Genomic DNA, 16,972 nt, shown 5'->3' on the forward strand with positions numbered 1-16,972 from the left:
CAGGAGATCAACAGTTTCTGAGATATTCAAACCGCCCCATCTGGCACCAACAATCACTTCACGGTCAAAGTCAGTTACAGGTGTCCCCCTCTTTATGAATGTTCGCTTTACGCCACTTCGGTTTTACAAAAGACCTACATTAGTGACCTGTTTTCACATTACAACTAGGATTTTCACTTTCACAACAATTTTTCCCATATAAATTAATGGTTCTTCGCTTTACACCATTTCGGCTTAAGGAAGGTTTCACAGGAACGCTCTACCTTTGTAAAGGGGGGAAACCTGTACTTCTTCCCTATTCTGATGATTGGTCTGAACAACATTTGAACCTCTTAACCATGTCTGCGTGCCTATATTCATTGAGTTGGTGCCACATGACTGGTTAATAAGATATTTACATTAATGAGTAGGTGCACAGGTGTAGCTAATAAAGTGATCAGAGCTTGTATGCTTCTTTAAAAAAAAATGCCTTAAAATTTATGCTAAATGGTAATTCACATGGAAGAACTGACTTATGTCAGTGACAGGGAGGAGGTTTATGATTACAGAACAAGTGTGGATGTACTCAACGTACTCAGTAAAAATCTGCTTTCATTGGAGTTCAGCAGCAGGATGCCAAACGTCAGCAGATTTTACATCAAGGAATCTGCCAGCTAGGTCTGTGCCAGCTAAGATAGCTACAATGTAGCAAAAGATAATTTACTGCAATTCATTCATTAATTTTATTGCACTTGTGTTTTCAGTTGCTTTCGTGCTCTGACTTTAAAAATAATAGCATGTTTCTTTTTAATCTCTAGCAGTTTCTGCATCTATTTACTTAGATCTCTTTATGGTTTATTCTGGGGCTGTAGCTTAATCAGAAGCCTGTCAGTATGGTTTCCATTCTCTGTCATGCTTCGTAAATCAGTTCAGAGGTAGCTTATGAAGTTTATGTTGGGGAACCTCTCCGGGTTTAGTGGGGTAGGGGGAGCAATGTGTCAGCCAAACAGCTGAGTGGAAATTTCAGGTCAGTCACAGGTCAATTTTAGCTGTTCTTGATCTAGCTTTTCTTAATAAAAAGACACAAAAGAGGAATTACGAGTAGGCCATCCAGAATGGACACTTTATTCTACATGCGCATGAAGATTATTCCCCGCCCCCCCGTTCCTCCCCATGCAGGAATAGCTGCATTGGTGAGCACCAAGGATGTTATTTAAGTTGCAAAGGGTGCAGGAAATTTTCACCAAGGATATTATCGGGACTGGAGGGCTTGAGCTACAAGGATATTTTGCAAACGCTAAAGCACAGGAGGCTGAGGGGACACTGATAATCTCAGGGTGACATATATGCAGTCTGATAATAAACTTACTTGGAACTTGGAATGATTAGAATACAAAAACTTCTTGCCCAGAATGGGAGAGTCAAATTCTGAAGTCATTGATTTAAGTTGTCTTCCTACCAGTTTCCCTACACACGGCTTGGGCTGAAGTATGGGAGTACATACCTTTCGACTGGGAAACCAAAAGTACAATAATTAAGTTGTAGCTTGCTGGAAGCTACTGAACAGGGACAATTCTCTTTAAGAAAGAGTCAAGATTCAAGATTGCTTAATGTCATTTCCAGTACAAAAGTGTAAAGGAGAATGAAGCAATTGTTACTCCGGATCCAATGCACACAAAAAACCCACTAAGATGAAGAACACAATAACTAATAAATATATGTAAATATACAAGATAGCTTATGTACAAAGATTGATTGTTGACCATAAAGTGATACCAAGCACAGCAGGGTCTGTACATAAGGTGACACTGGCAGGAAATGCTAAAGTAGTGGTAATGAGAGGTGTGGAGCTGTTAAACAGCCTTACTGCATGGGGAAGGTAACTGTTTTTTACCCACTCACATAACTTGTTTATAATCATACTGGAGTCTCTGCACCAATACCATTGAGAGGGTTATGGGTCAAATGTCAGCAAATGGGACTAGGCGATACTAGGTGGGTACGCTGTTCCCTGCAGTGCCCCACTAAACATTGCATATTACCTGGAAAAAGACCCACATTACCTATTATTTCATGTCTGTCAACCAATTTTCAATATTACCTGTAACCCATTTGTTCTTATTCTGTACACCAACTTCTTAGGTGGTTAATTACCAAGCACATTCTGGTATCTGTGCTAGATACAGCTGTAGTATTTTGTCTTTTCAGCATGCAGCTGTACAGCTACATCTCAGCCGAACATACTAATAAGCAAAAGCAGTTTAAAATGTTTGCATAATTTCAGATTAAATTGATCATATCATCAAGTGTTGTGTGGGAATGAATGAATGCATTTGTTAACTGTCATTTAGATTTTGGATTAGTATTTTTAAGTATCATCATAATGTACATCCCAAGGTGTCCCCTAGAAGGATACTAGGTCACACAAGAACGACTCCGTTAAGTCATGAGTTTTAAAAATGGACTTTAAAAGGATTAGATTAAAAGGCAGCAAGATTTAGGAGGGAATTTTAGAGCTTATGGCCCTCACAGCTGAATATATTTAGCAGATAGACCATGTACATGTGCTAATCACACTGTGGAACACAGCTTAGGCTAAAACCTCTCTTCGACCTCTCAGCAGCTTCTGCAATAGTTGACCACACCACCCTTCCAAAAGCTCCCTTTTAATAGCCCAGAATGGTGGAAAGTCATTTAACAATCAAAAACCTAAAGTCCAAACTTCAATATCTCCTCTTCATTTAAATATTATCCTTTGACAACATCTGAACACTTAGGGGCCAACTTCCACATGCACATAGATGCCATTTCTGTCGATGGTGTCTGTAGATGCAAATTTAATCAAGAACACCACAGCATACTGCAAGAAAGCACATAAACTGGAAAGAAACAGCCATGAGCCTACAGGATTGTAAGAAAATCTTTGGTAGGACAAAGAAACAAAAATGTGACACAATTCTATTCTTCAGTATTATAGAAGTCATCACACCAATGAAGACCTTGCAGTTAACTTGACACATAACACAACTCTTAATATCTCAAATTTTTAGTTTTGTATCAAGTTGCGAATGAGAGAGACATACAGAAAGTGTATTCACTGAGAAAAATTGTAAAGAGAATAGCAAAGACATTGTGGGCCTTCTTCACCCAAGTAAAAATTAACAGTATAAATAAAAACTGCATACAAAGGAGCACAAAGGACAGATCTTCCTTGCCAAATCCTCAATAGAACTTTGAAAAGAATTTCACACAATAAAATTCCAAGTGACTATGTTGAAAAATGAGGCAGTCTGTTATTCCAACAGCTCTTTGACAAAGACAACTAATTTAGAGATTCTCGCTGAAAATAATAATGGATATTGATTGGATTGAATCAACTGCTTAAAAAAAAACAGTAAATGTCCATGGAAATGCCTTCCTTTAGCACTGGAACTTTTACAAAAAACTGGAACTCTAGCAGAATCTCCTTTTAAAGAGGGGACCTATTTGAAACAGAGAAGACTACACACACTGGACCTGGGAGGAAGTTTGCTCTGGGTCTAGAAGAAGGGGTCGTGGTCTCAGGTTATAGTGCAAGTGATGTAGAATTGAGATGAGTAGAATTTTCTACAAAACAGTTGCACAGTACTATTCCAGGAAGTATAGAAATTCATATATCTACAAGTAGTAAAGGGGATTATGTGGAATTGACGCTGATGATTGGCCCAGAGTCATATTGAATGGCAGAGCAGCCTAAATGACAGAATTACTTATTTCTACTACTACTTGCATCAAAACACTCTGCAGAAAGCATTTCTGTGAAACTGCAGATTGACCAAGTCCTTTGCAGCTCTCATCCTTGTTAAGCAATTTGGAGGAAGCATTTTTATCGCAGATTCCAACTTGAAATGACAGCAGGTTACCAAGGACTTGGTGGTTGTGGGTGGCTAAAAGCCAAACAGAGATTTTGCCTTCTTCAAACAGGGTTAAGGAAACTCAAACAGCAGAAGTAAATCAAACATGTTATTTCCTACCACTTTCACCATAGTAATCCTATTAGATATTCCAGATATGCATCTATCTTTCTTCTCAGGTAGAAAAAACTTCAGATTCAATTTATAAATTATTGCCATGTAATCTCTTCCCAACCCCTATCTTTCAGTAAGAATTGAATACTAAATATTCTTTGGATATCTCCAACATAGATACTGGAATACATTATTACATACTTAAGCCCTATTTTAACCGAAGATTTGTGATCAGCATATCATTCTTTAAAGGATCTAAAATGGGATGTGCATATTTAGGAAGCAATGATCAGAAAAATACTGTTCTATAAACACTGAAGTATCAGCAATGTTATTGAAAATGTATTAATGAGAATTGCACAGTTATATACTACTTTCTCATATACAACACAATGCAGAGAACAAACTCTTTATTGACCACTGCTATTAAAGCAACGGAACAGGACTAGTCACAAATTGGTCTGGAAATTGTAAACTAGGTTGTAAAGACCCAACAGCTCAGTGACTGATTTCCCTTCAGATCTGTTCTCCCAGCGCTCAATGACTGCGATCTGATGAAACCTGACTGATTAAATTTCAAACTGCTTAACTCTATTCCAAATTTGTGCAAAGGACTGACTTACTCAAGCTGTTTATGACTGTTAAGAGATAGGTACAGCTCATATACCATCCATAAATTTGCTGATGATTGTTGGTAGAATCTCAGGTAGTAACGAGAGGGTGTACAGGAGTGAGATATGTCAACTAGTGGAGTGGTGCCACAGCAACAACCTGGCACTCACACCAGTAAGACGAAAGAGCTGATTGTGCACTTCAGCAAGGGTTAGATGAAGGATCACATACCAATCCTCACAAAGGGATCAGAAGTGGAGAGAGTGAGCAATTTTAAGTTCCTCAGTGTCAAGATCTCTGAGGGTCTAACCTGGTCCCAAAATGTTGATGCGGTTATGAAGAAGGCAAGACAGTGGCTATACTTTATTAGGAGTTTGAAGAGATTTGGCATGTGAACAAATATACTCAAAAACTTCTACAGTACCGTGGAGAGCATTCTGACAGGCTGCATCACTGTCTGGTATGGAAGGGCTACTGCAGAGGACCAAATGAAGTGGCAGAAGGTTGTAAATCTAGTCAGCTCCACCTTGGGCACTAACCTACAAAGTACCAAGGACATCTTCAGAGAGCGATATCTCGGAAAGACAGCATCCATTACTAAGTACCTCCAGCACCCAGGGCATGCCTTTTCTCACTGTTACCATCAGGTAGGAGGTACAGAAGCCTGAAGGCACACACTCAGCGATTCAGGACAGCTTCTTCCCCTCTGCCATCTGATTTCTAAATGGAAACACAAAGTACACTGCAGATGCTGTGGTCAAAGCAACACGTACAACAAGCTGGAGGAACTCAGCAGATCAGGCAGTCAACGTTTTGGGCTGGGACCCTTTGTCCTAAATGGACATTGGATTTTTGGACACTACCTCACACTTTTTTTAAAAAATGCAGTATTTCTGGTTTTGCATTTTTTTTAAAATAATCTATTCAATATACGCAATTGATTTACTTGTTTATTTATTATTTTTATTTTTTTCTCTGCTAGATTATGCATTGCATTGAATTTCTGCTGCTAAGTTAACAAATATCACATCACATGCCGGTGATAATAAACCAGATTCTGATTTGTTTTTATATTTTCATGATGAAGCTATTGTACGTTTTAAGATGAATATTCTATATACGTCATCTTTAATATTGCAAGCTTTAAGAATGTTACCCAAGTGTACTTGAAGCATTGCATGTGATAATTATACGTTATAACATGGTGCTTTCAGCAATACTTAGCACAATAAATAACCTTGCAATATGCAAGATTGAATCAATGTAACTTTCAATGTGGTTAAATGCTTTTAATTTGAGCTGCAATGTAAAAACCAATTTTGATATCTTTCCAATGGTAAACAGTTAAATTCTTGCGCACTGTTGTTGAAATTATTCAAAATTAATAAACTTTTCTTAAAAGGCTCTTCCCTTGTAAAATTTTATAACAGTCAAAAAGCTTCTATAAACCTTTCAAAATTTCAGAACACCAAAATGCTTTTGCATTTTGTACTTTGAGTGTTATTGTTGTTATAAATGTAGGAAACATTGCTGATTCTGTGTACAATGAGTTCCCACAAATAGCAATGAACTAATAATTGCTCATTTTGAATAAAAAAAGGAGTAATTTTGGTTAAAGAATAAGCGTTGGTCAGGGGCTGGAAGAATTCCTTTTTCAAACGATTACTACCTTTTAAATCCATCTAAGAGAGATTTTGAAGCCTTAGTTTAAAATTTTAATGAAAAAGCAGCACAAGGTACACTATACAATGAAAATATATTCAAAAGATTTATAAATAAAACCACTTTTCCCATAATATGGTACAAATTCAACAGGAGCCATTCAGTTACAAACAAATGAACACTCCTAAACAAATGAATAATGAAATTCCAGAACTGACTAAAAATGGAAAGAGCTTAGTAGAAGGTATATATTTTTTTTAATGTAGCAAATAACATGCAATTTTTAAAAAGCTAGTACATAAAAAGCTCAGGAGTAACATATAACTTATGAAAAGATGCATCGAATAGTATACTATATCATTCTTCTGCAGCTTTCTCAAATCTTAATTTCCTTAAGTACAGAAGCTGATCACATTGACTATTCTACAGACAACAATAGTAGAAATACTTAGAAATCGAAGACAAAAATTAGAACACCAATTCAGTTACTTTGAAAATGCTCCACATAAAGAATTGTGAATGTCTGTAAGAACTTGCATTTAAACACAGACCTAAATATGTTGAAAGCAAAGATTTTGTTTTCTAATTTAATGAAACATAAATGATTTCTTCTCTATGCATAACATTAGAAACAGGAGCAGTATGCATGATAGCTGACCTTCCATCTAAGTTTCATCTTCCCGCATGATCATTATATCCCTTCACTCTATAATACCCCATATTTTATCCATATCGGTTTAGAATGCTCCTTATTCTGATCCTGGTTCAGGACTCCTTGACCAGGTGAAGCACCCAACTTTCATCTAGCCCATCTAACAAGGAGAATATTGTGAGGTTCAACCTCATTCTTCAAAATTCTAATGAATACAGTCCCAGTCTACACAATCTCTCCTCATAAAGCAAACCTTCCCCCTCTGTAACCAGCTGTGCCAAATACATCCCATTTTTCATAAGGAGAATAAAACTGTACACAATGTGCCAGGTGCTGTCTCGCCAAAGTGTCGCACATTTTTCACTCCTGTTTTCAAATCCTCTTCATAATGATGCCCATTGGATCACTTGAATCTCACAATCGCTTGATGCTCCTGCACACTGGCTTCCACTGATGTGTACAAGGACAACTAGATCTCACTGAACACCTATATTACCCAATCTCCCATCACTTAAAAACAAATTTTACTTTTCTCTTCCATAAACCAAAATTGATAACTTTATACTTTTCTAATTTTGCAGTATTTTAGTCCATGCTTGAGAAAGATGTATTACCATACAACAATTACATCACAGAAACAGGCCATCCCCCGGCCCTTTTAGTCCGTGCCAAACGCTCACACTCACCTAGTCCCACCTATCTGCACTCAGCCCATAACCCTCCATTCCTTTCCTGTCCATATACCTATCCAATTTTTTTTTTAAATGAGAAAATCGAACCTGCCTCTACCACTTCTACTGGAAGCTCATTCCACACAGCTACCACTCTGAGTAAAGTAGTTCCCCCTCATGTTACCCCTAAACTTTTGCCCCTTAACTCTCAACTATATATTCTAAATATATTTCACTATATTTTACTTTCCTATCACAACTAAAAGAATAAAGATAGACTCAAAACATTAATGTATTAAAATATTAAGTTCCAAGTTTTGGCAGCTATTAGTTTAAAATCTAAAGTAATCTCAAAGAGTATAAAACTGGATTAATTTTCAGGATAATAGCACTTAATAAGCTCAAACATGATTTTGCTTTCAGAAGATAGCTCAAACTGGGCTCAGTTTATTCAACCAGAATTTCAATCTATTGACTCATGCCTCTGATGTCTTTTTGAAGGTGAGTACATTTTCCAAGTAGGGCAGGATTGCCCAATATCAAAACAGTTTTAGAATCCAATATCTTCCAAATGGAATCAAATCCCAAAATTTTTCCAGTTCCGAGCTCAATAACATCAGCAAAAACATATAGATTTTAACTAATAGCTTCCAAGAAACTTGGACCTTAAATATGTTAATGTATTAATATTTTATGTTAATTGCTAGCAAGTTAAACAGAAAGTAAATGCAATCCATGATTGCAACCTACACTGGAAATGAAAAATCAAGTACAGCACAGGATCAGATTAGAAATCTGAAATGGTGGGGCCAATAGCCACTATGGCAAGTCCGGCATCTGCATTTGGCCCTTCTGTTGTTTAGGGTCAGTGGTAGAGATCATCAAGGTTGCCAAATAATCTAGAATCTGATATTTAGAGTGAAAGTAATCAGTTTAACCTTTCAATATTTGGCTTACACATGGGCTGCCCACAATACTTAATGCTCATCATTCACAGCTTGACCAACCAGCTAGGACAATCACTTTCTGTTCATTCTCACAAGAAATGAATGGCCATTGCAATAATATATATTTTTCTTAAATGCAAAAAATATCCAAAACTGTAACAGAGCAGTGATAAAATAGGATCGGTATGCATTCATATCTGCTCCAAGAGGAAAAAAAAGTATTGTCAGAACATTAATATTTACTATTAGCCTTCTTGTAAGCAACTGAGTGTTAGTATCTCACAATTGGCAGCATAACACTTCACTTCCACATAATTAAAACAAGATGGAAAGATGGTGGTATCCACAATTGATGATACTGCATTCTCCCACATTTATTTACCATGGCAGATCTAAATCTGCAATACACTTCAGCAGTAAATCACAAGATCTGGGGAGGGTATTGTGGTGAAGCTAAGAGCTGGTACCTCATGGTGCAAAAGATCTGGGTTCATTCGTCATGACTCAGTGGAGTCTGCATGTTCTCCTTTTGACTCCCTGGGTTTCCAGCTTCCTCCCATATCACATGAGCATGTGAGTTGGTAGCTTTATTAACCAAAACAACTTATCCTGAGATAAGTTGATGAGAATGCCGGAAGAAGCTTAAGAATGGGATTAATGAAGAATTAGTGGTCGATGGTCAGTGAAGACTCGATGGGTCAAAGGGCCTATTTCATAAACTATGACATCACTATGACATATATCGATGCACCAGTGGCTAGACCACACAAGGAGAATCAAAATTCATTCACAGCTTTTTATCAATTTTCTTTCTTTCCATACCTGCATCAGTTTCTGATTTTAAGTATTAGAAAATTCAAGTTAAAAAAAAACACTACCAAATCCATGGGCAATGTAAACATTCAGACTGCAGACAAGTGTTAACTAACTTTTTCTATTTAGTGACCCACTTCACTACCGCCCTCCTTCCTTAGAAATGCATTAGACAAAGCAGTCCGGCCTGAGGTTATGCAAATTTAATAGAGATGACTATCTGAATAACTGGAAGCCAAATTTAGTTACCGATTCTGATCTCACCTTGCAGGCTGGAAAATGTGATGCAGTGTAGGTGATATTCAATGCCACCACTCCTCTCCCAACCCTCAGTGTTGACTACCAGGACTTGCACAGTGCATCCAGTAAATATATAGTTCACCGTTGGTCAAATCTACAGCTATCCATTTATTTTCACATCATGCAATAATCCTTTTCGTCTCACAGGGATGGTTCTATATTTCAGGGGAAAAGGTTAGCAATCTGTGGCTCTAAATCCAAAGCATGTTTTACCACTGAATATCATCTTTGAACTACAATGACACTATATACCAGCATGAAACCTAGAGAGCCGATTTTTCTTCTATGATAATGTACTAGTGTTAATAAATGCTAGCAAAAGTAACCGTCACTGAGGCATTCTTCAATTATTAAAACACTTGTACTCGTGAAATTTATGGCCCATTAACCATCCAACCAAAAATTTTTAAATTATGGCACTTTCCTTTCTATCCTTAAAGGCAGAGGATGAGGGGAGTCCCAGTAGAAGTTTATAAGATGAGAGGCAGAGATAAACAACTGGTATCTTTATCCCCAGGGTCAAAATACTAGAAAGTACTGTATACATTTTGAGGTGAGGAAGGGGAAATTTCAAAAAAGAGGTGGCTGGCAAGTTTTGTGCTAGTAGAGAATGGTAGGTGCCTGGAATGTAATGCCAAGGGTGACAGTAGAGGCAGATGCATTAGAGGTATTTTAAGGAGATCTTAGACAAGCACATGAATATGAAGAATGGAAGGATATGGACCATAGTTTAATTATGTATCTTTATCTTGACGCAGTCAGCACAACATGGTGTGTCTTGTGCTATGCTGTTCTATGTTCCAAAGCATTTGGGTATACACTTGCTTTCACTTTTTTCACTAGTGGAGCCAAAAAAAATCATGGGTCTTCTCAAACACTGTAGCCCTTGCAGTGGTAGGGATCCTACACTGAAGTAGGGCAGGCATTACCACAATATGCACTAACCCAGTAATGCTGAGTTAACCACAGGCACAGACAGAGCCAGTAATACCGAGTTAAACACATACCGCCTATACCTAACAAAGTGGCCACCGAGTGCGCAGTTGCAGCTTTCTGCTGCTGTAGTCCATCCACTTCAACGTCCAACATTGTACAGAGATGCTCATCTGCACGCCACATTTGTAATGCGTGAGGAGTTACTGCTGCCTTTCTACGCGTGAAAATCCCAGATAATCAGCAGTTCTGTGATACTCAAACCATCACACCTGGCACCAACAATCAATCCACGGTCAGTCAATTAGATCACATTTTCTCCTCATTCTGATATTTAGTCTGAACAACAACTGAACCTCTTGACCATGTCTGCATGCTTTTATGCATCGAGTTGTTGCTACATGATTGGCTGATTAGATATCTGCATTAACAAGCAAGTGTACCTAATAAAGTGGCCACTAATTGTATACTTTAATGCTATTATAGTTTTTAAATTTAGAGAAAGTAAACTATTCTGTGCTTCACACTGTTGGGTTTGTGGAAACTTTAGGCAATTGGCAAGTTTGTCATTGAATTATCGGCAAATGGTCATAATTTTATGGGGAACCTAGGCAGGGGACGGGAAGAGAGCCACTAAATGCAGTCTTCACTTGCGCAGGGTGTTGGTATGTCAATCTAGTTCATCTTCCGATCACTCAAGCTTCACATGGTTCTAATATTGGAGAACAAAGCAAGAAGCAGCCTTTGAGGGTGTTGAGACGGGGAACACGCCATTCAATGTGATGATTTTCTGGCAATAGTTGGTGTAAGTGAATGGAGTTGAACACCACACCAAAAAAGGAATCAGTGAACAGCTACTTGTGCTATAATTTGGAAAGAATGGACATTGACGAAGCTAGGGAAAGTTGCTTGGTTAAAGAAACTTCCATTAAAAAGTGACTCAAACATATAAAATCATATTTGATTTTTTTCAGTTAAGCTGGTCAACACTTTTGTGGTGGTGATGTTATAGGGGTGGAATATCCAATTTTCAATTAACTTTACATGACAAAATGCTCTCTGCCACCCCTTAATAACCTGGTTGTAATTTCAATGACAAGCTTTCTTATTCTGGACCATCAGGAAATAGTTTCTCGCTACTTACCCCACTGAATAATCTAATTAAAGTTAATGTAATAAAGCTGTTTACAATAATCTTCTATATTGAAGAAAGCAAAGCTTTTCCTTGCAACCGGAGTTCAATTTAGCTTCAGTTGCCATACACCCTCTCCAAGGTCAATATCCTTTCAGGCAGCTCTTTAAACAAGACCCTACCACAACTTTATACAATTAAGATAATTTTCACACACCTTTGTATTGCAAGATAAAGGATAACATTCCGTTCAACTCCTGTATATTTTCTATACTTCAACCCCTTAATCTTTGTTAATCTACTTACTTCTTCTCATTTAGAGAAAAAACTGGTTCCTTATTGTCCAAAGCAGGTAACCTTGCATTTCCCTATATGAATCCACATCCAACAATACCACGCACTACTGAAGCCAATGTATCTTTGCAACTTTCTACTCGCACCCACACTATTTAGATCTAATGTTGTTAATAATTAAGGTTCCATTGTACCTAAAAGCCCTAACACAAGATCTGATATCTGGGGGATACAACTACCTCGTTCCTTGGGCTAAATACTTATTTCTTGCTGAATCTCTTGCCTCCCAATTTCCTACAATAGCCCAGTTATTTAAAAGAATCCTTCAACTCTAAACCAGCTTATTCCGAACTCTGTCCAACAAACAGGAAATCCCGAACAGTAAACTGCAGTTGAGCTAACTAGGTACATAAATTATTACAGAACATTACTACTGACAACACACATTGTCTAAGGTTCTCTTCATCAAGGTTGGAAATAATTTAACAATGAATTATGTTTTACTTGGTTCTGTTGTAATTCAAGTGTCATATGCCAAGTGCAGATGGCCTTTCCATATGTACCACAGATTTCTTGTTGCTTCAGGAATGTAACTTTCCCAAAATGCTTCAAGATGTTGCACGTTTTTGTTAGTCTTTCCATTACTTCTACAGCAAACATATCCAGCCCTCTCCAGTACTCCTCCATTAGATGCATCAGGTCCACGACTGCAAGCTAAGATCTGTGGGCCCCTCCTGTCACTTTGTGAAGATAAGTCATAAAACACCACTTTAAGTGACTTTACAGTAGAGTACTAACCTAATTTCCCAACACTGTCACCGCCCCCCCCCCACCCGCCAGCGAGGCTCAAGACTCCAAGAAACTGTCCTGAAAAGTACTAAGATCTGCTATATCGAAGTCGATTACAAAATATCCGATATAAATGTTCTCTACTGAAAGCTTATTGGCCTTCACGGGTTCGAGAATCGCCAGAAATGACCACGGGTCTGAGCAGTTAGGATTCTCGACTCTGAAATCCGCCAAGGCTCCTTCCGTTTCTCAAGTGTTTCATTTGTGAAGCTTATGTAACAGAAGCAATGTTTTAAAATACTGTACATTGCCACAAAGCATCGCGCTGTTTTAGATGCAAAATATTCCTGCTCCACCACATCCAACTGCCCAAGTTAAGATAATGTGCACGGTCAGTTACATTCATTTGAATTTGAAGAAAGCAGGCACCCAAGCTCGATCCCCCCCCCCCCCCCCCAACACCAAACCGACCTGCTCTGCGCGGTTTTGTTTTAAACAGTTACCCTTGGCTTTTTTTTTAAGCCCAGTGTGAACCCCAGCAGCCCGGCTTCCCGACGAACAATACCGAACCGCGAGTAGCGTTCGCTCGCCTTTTACAACAGTTCGCAGTGCCACTTAGAGTTAAACGTTTTCACAAACAAATACCGGGTGGACATGATTCACAACTTCCTTCCCCCCCCCCCCCTTTATTCTTTATCATGACCTTTCCACTTCATTCACACAAAAGAGCGACAGGCTATATCTAGCAAAGCGAACGGGCTTTTCCAGCCTTTATGCACTTGGGAAGGGGGGAGGAAAGAGAGAGGGAGAAGTAATTGAAAAAATAATAAATGACAGCAACTGTTCCAGGTTCGCTTGGCTGTCTGTCGGCGTGTAACACCGACGAAGCTGAACCACAGCTGAGCTCCAGGAACAGGGCTTCAGACATCGAGTCAAGCCGAAGCAGTGAATTACTTGGTTGCAATTATTTTATGTATTTTTCACAGAAAAGGCGACCTACCGGTAGCGCGACCCGAAGCCGGCCGCCGTGTGTCGCGGGGAGACTGGAACGTGGCCCGGATCGGGGTGGACGCGAGACAATGTATCGCACGATGTATCCCGGCACAGCAGCGACGCTCAGGCAGACCGAACTGTTCACAACCGGCAAAACCAGCACAGGGAGGAACACGCCTCTTAGCAGCTCCAGCCCCGCCTGGCGGATTAAAAAAATAAATAGTTCACTTCTAAATTACTGGCTTTGTAACTGCATTGAATACCTACCCAAAATTATTCTTCCAACGAATCTCCAAGAATTTAACAAGCTGAATTTGCACAACGATTCATACCCCTTATTTAATGGTTCAGTCGCCTAAGTCAAAGGAGAAAATGTTTTTCCCCCCTTTATCAACGAAAATTGGAGGCGTACTGCAGTGGGTGATAATTTACTGAAAAGACTGAGACTCAAAAGGCAGTGGGCGTCAAAACAACAAAGTGTGAATTCTCTGTGGCTCTTTAAAAATACACAAAATACGGCGACCATATTTATTCGTTTCCTTGTGCATTTTATATTTGCTGCAGAGAGACGTAGGTATTTTATCATAATTAAGGTCATTTTATAACAGCCAAGTCTAAAAATAATATTGTAGAACATGTTTTATCACTGTTCATGTAGATGAGCAGGTGAGAAAAGAGTAAAGAAATGTATATGTTCGTAATTCAAAAGCATGCAAAATAATGTCACCGAATTTATTGCTATTATTTCTCAACTGGAAATAGTAAATTATAACTGAAGATATAAAAAGTGAAAATAACGGTATATCTCTGGAGAGAAAAAAAAGCACTTAACTATCTTTAGGATAATAGCATCCCGGGTAACAATTAAAATAATTGGCATTTTTGTGGCATGGTAATACTTCCCATTTCAAAGAGCATTTTAACAGGACTTTAGAGGGGGAATTCCAAAATTTAGGTTAGAATTGAGGGAATAGGTAATGCAGCAAAAGTTGGAAAGTAATCGATTTGCAGATGGTTACAGAGCAAGTGAAGGATGAAACCAAGAAGGAATTGGAAAACAAAACCGAGAATTTTAAATTTCGGTGTTTAATGGAGTTGGTAGCATAGGGATTGCAGCCTGACAATACATTGTAAGTAAGGAGAGGTGAATGAGTTTTCACTAATAGTGATGGAAAACTAAAGTCAGATCTGGAATGCTTTGGAATAGTGAGGACTGAGATAAACAAAATCCTCACATTTTGTTTAGCTCTCCTACTTGCTTTGCACATAACAAAGTTAAAACAATAGATTTGCAAGTTACAAAAACACGATTTAAATATATGCACTATTGTTAATATGTCTAAAAAAAACCCAAGATGCTCTATATTGTTGAATATCTAGATATTTAATGATACATGTTTATTGTGGAAACAAAGACCATCTTTGTTTGCTGTATCACCTAACTTCTCAAACAAATGGAAGTATAATGGGAATACACTATTGTATTCATTAGCACAAGAAAAAAGGATGTGCAGAAGGTCATAACTGAAGGAGTCTACAAAACCACAGAATTGTAGAACTGGAGTAAATTACAGAGAAGGCAAAGGCTATGGGGGATTTTAAACACAAAAATGAGAATAATATGCTGTATGCCAGGTTAGGAGCTGATGGAAGTTGGTTAGCACTGGGTGATAATGAATGGCAATTGTATAAGGACAGCGGAGTGTTGGATGATCTCAAGTAGCAAGGACAGCGTGTATTTCAGCATCATTAGTTAATTGATATAAACAGAGTCGGGAAGTAGTAAATCAATATGCAAGACAAGTGAGAAATCGTCATGCATTGAAGTGAAGAATCAAGAAGATAGTTTCTATTAGTTTTCAAAATATGCATTCACCCTTCATCTCTTTGACCATGACTCAAATGAGAATGACATTAAGTAGACTCGATATGGTTTAAAGAAGTTGTGTTGTGTCAGACGTTGTTGGACATTGTTCCATTTTTTTTCCATGGAATGGCTTCACAACATACCAATATTTATCAATCACACAAAATTTATTGCTGTTTCATTCATGGTGTGTTGGAGCCTTAATCATGAGAAGGTGAAAATCACCCATTTAAGCTCCTGTTTATAGAAATGTGATTGAGGGTTGGACTAAGCTGGTATCACAATATTCTAGGATAAAGGTGTTTCCAGTGTGATAGAAGCAGAGGGAGACTTGCTACTGATTAAAGAAAACATCACTGTAGAACTTAGAGTGGATATTCCCAAGCGGTGTCCAATGAAGCCGTGTGAATAGAACTTAGAAATTAAAAGTAAATGGCATCACTTTGATGTTAATGTACTTTAGGCCCCCCAGTAGTCAGTGGGAATTAGAGGCGTGAGTGCTTGGAAATCACAGATAGGTAGGAGTACTAAGGTTCTTAATGACAGGTGAGTTTTCTTTCTCTGATAGAAACCGAGACTGCCGTTGGGTTAAGGTATTGAATGAGGTGGAACTTGTTCGGTGTGTGCAGGAGAGCTTTCTGAAGCAAAATGTAGATGGCCCTACTCTACATTTGATCTCCTTAAGGAATGAGGAAAGGGTAAATGCAAGCAGGCTTTTCCCAATGAGGCTGGGCGAGTCCAGAATTAGAGGTCATGGGATAAGGGTGACAGGTCAAATGTTTAAGGTGAAAATGGGAGAGGGGGATTTCTTCACTCGGAGGGTGGTGAGAGTGTGAAACGAGCTGCCGGTAGAAGTGAAGGATGTGATTTTGATTTCAGCACTTAAGAGAAGTTTGGATAAACCATGGACGGGAGGGTTATGGAGTGCTCTGGACCAGATGCAGGTTGATTGGACTAGGCAAAATAATATTTCAGCATGGACTGCAGGGCTTGTTTCTGTGCTGTGGTGCTCCATCACTGAGGTTTTGCATGGTAGACTGGTACAGAAGTTTAGAATAAATGAGATCCAGGTTGAGATAGCAAGTGGACACAAAATGGACTTGGCAGTATGCGGCACAGGATGCTACAGGAAAGGGAGAGGGGGATTAGTTGGTGAGGGTGATTTGTAGGGTGGAGTTTGGTCTTTCAAATTGCACAGATTGGAGACCTGTAACCAATGGTGTGCCACAGGGATTGGTGCTAAATCCTTTATTGCTTGTCATGTTTATTAATGATTTGGAAGAGAATAATAGTGACATGATTAGTAATGCAGATGACAACA

At 38.5% G+C, this 16,972-nt stretch overlaps 1 protein-coding gene across 5 annotated transcripts in view; it reads right to left on the reverse strand.

Annotated features, from left to right (window-relative positions):
* fam110b (family with sequence similarity 110 member B) overlaps positions 1-13,928 on the reverse strand; it is a 160,797-nt gene extending 146,869 nt beyond the window's left edge. For 3 of the 5 annotated variants that reach the window (XM_073041956.1, XM_073041976.1, XM_073041967.1), the window contains exon 1: positions 13,792-13,928. The gene's annotated coding sequence lies outside the window, so the exon portion shown is untranslated. The remainder of the gene's footprint in view (positions 1-13,791) is intronic. The other 2 variants (XM_073042001.1, XM_073041987.1) reach the window with 1 other exon arrangement.
* Between the last annotated feature and the right edge of the window lie 3,044 nt (positions 13,929-16,972).

The sequence above is a fragment of the Hemitrygon akajei genome, chromosome 1, assembly GCF_048418815.1.
Source record: "Hemitrygon akajei chromosome 1, sHemAka1.3, whole genome shotgun sequence".
Taxonomy (NCBI): domain Eukaryota; kingdom Metazoa; phylum Chordata; class Chondrichthyes; order Myliobatiformes; family Dasyatidae; genus Hemitrygon; species Hemitrygon akajei.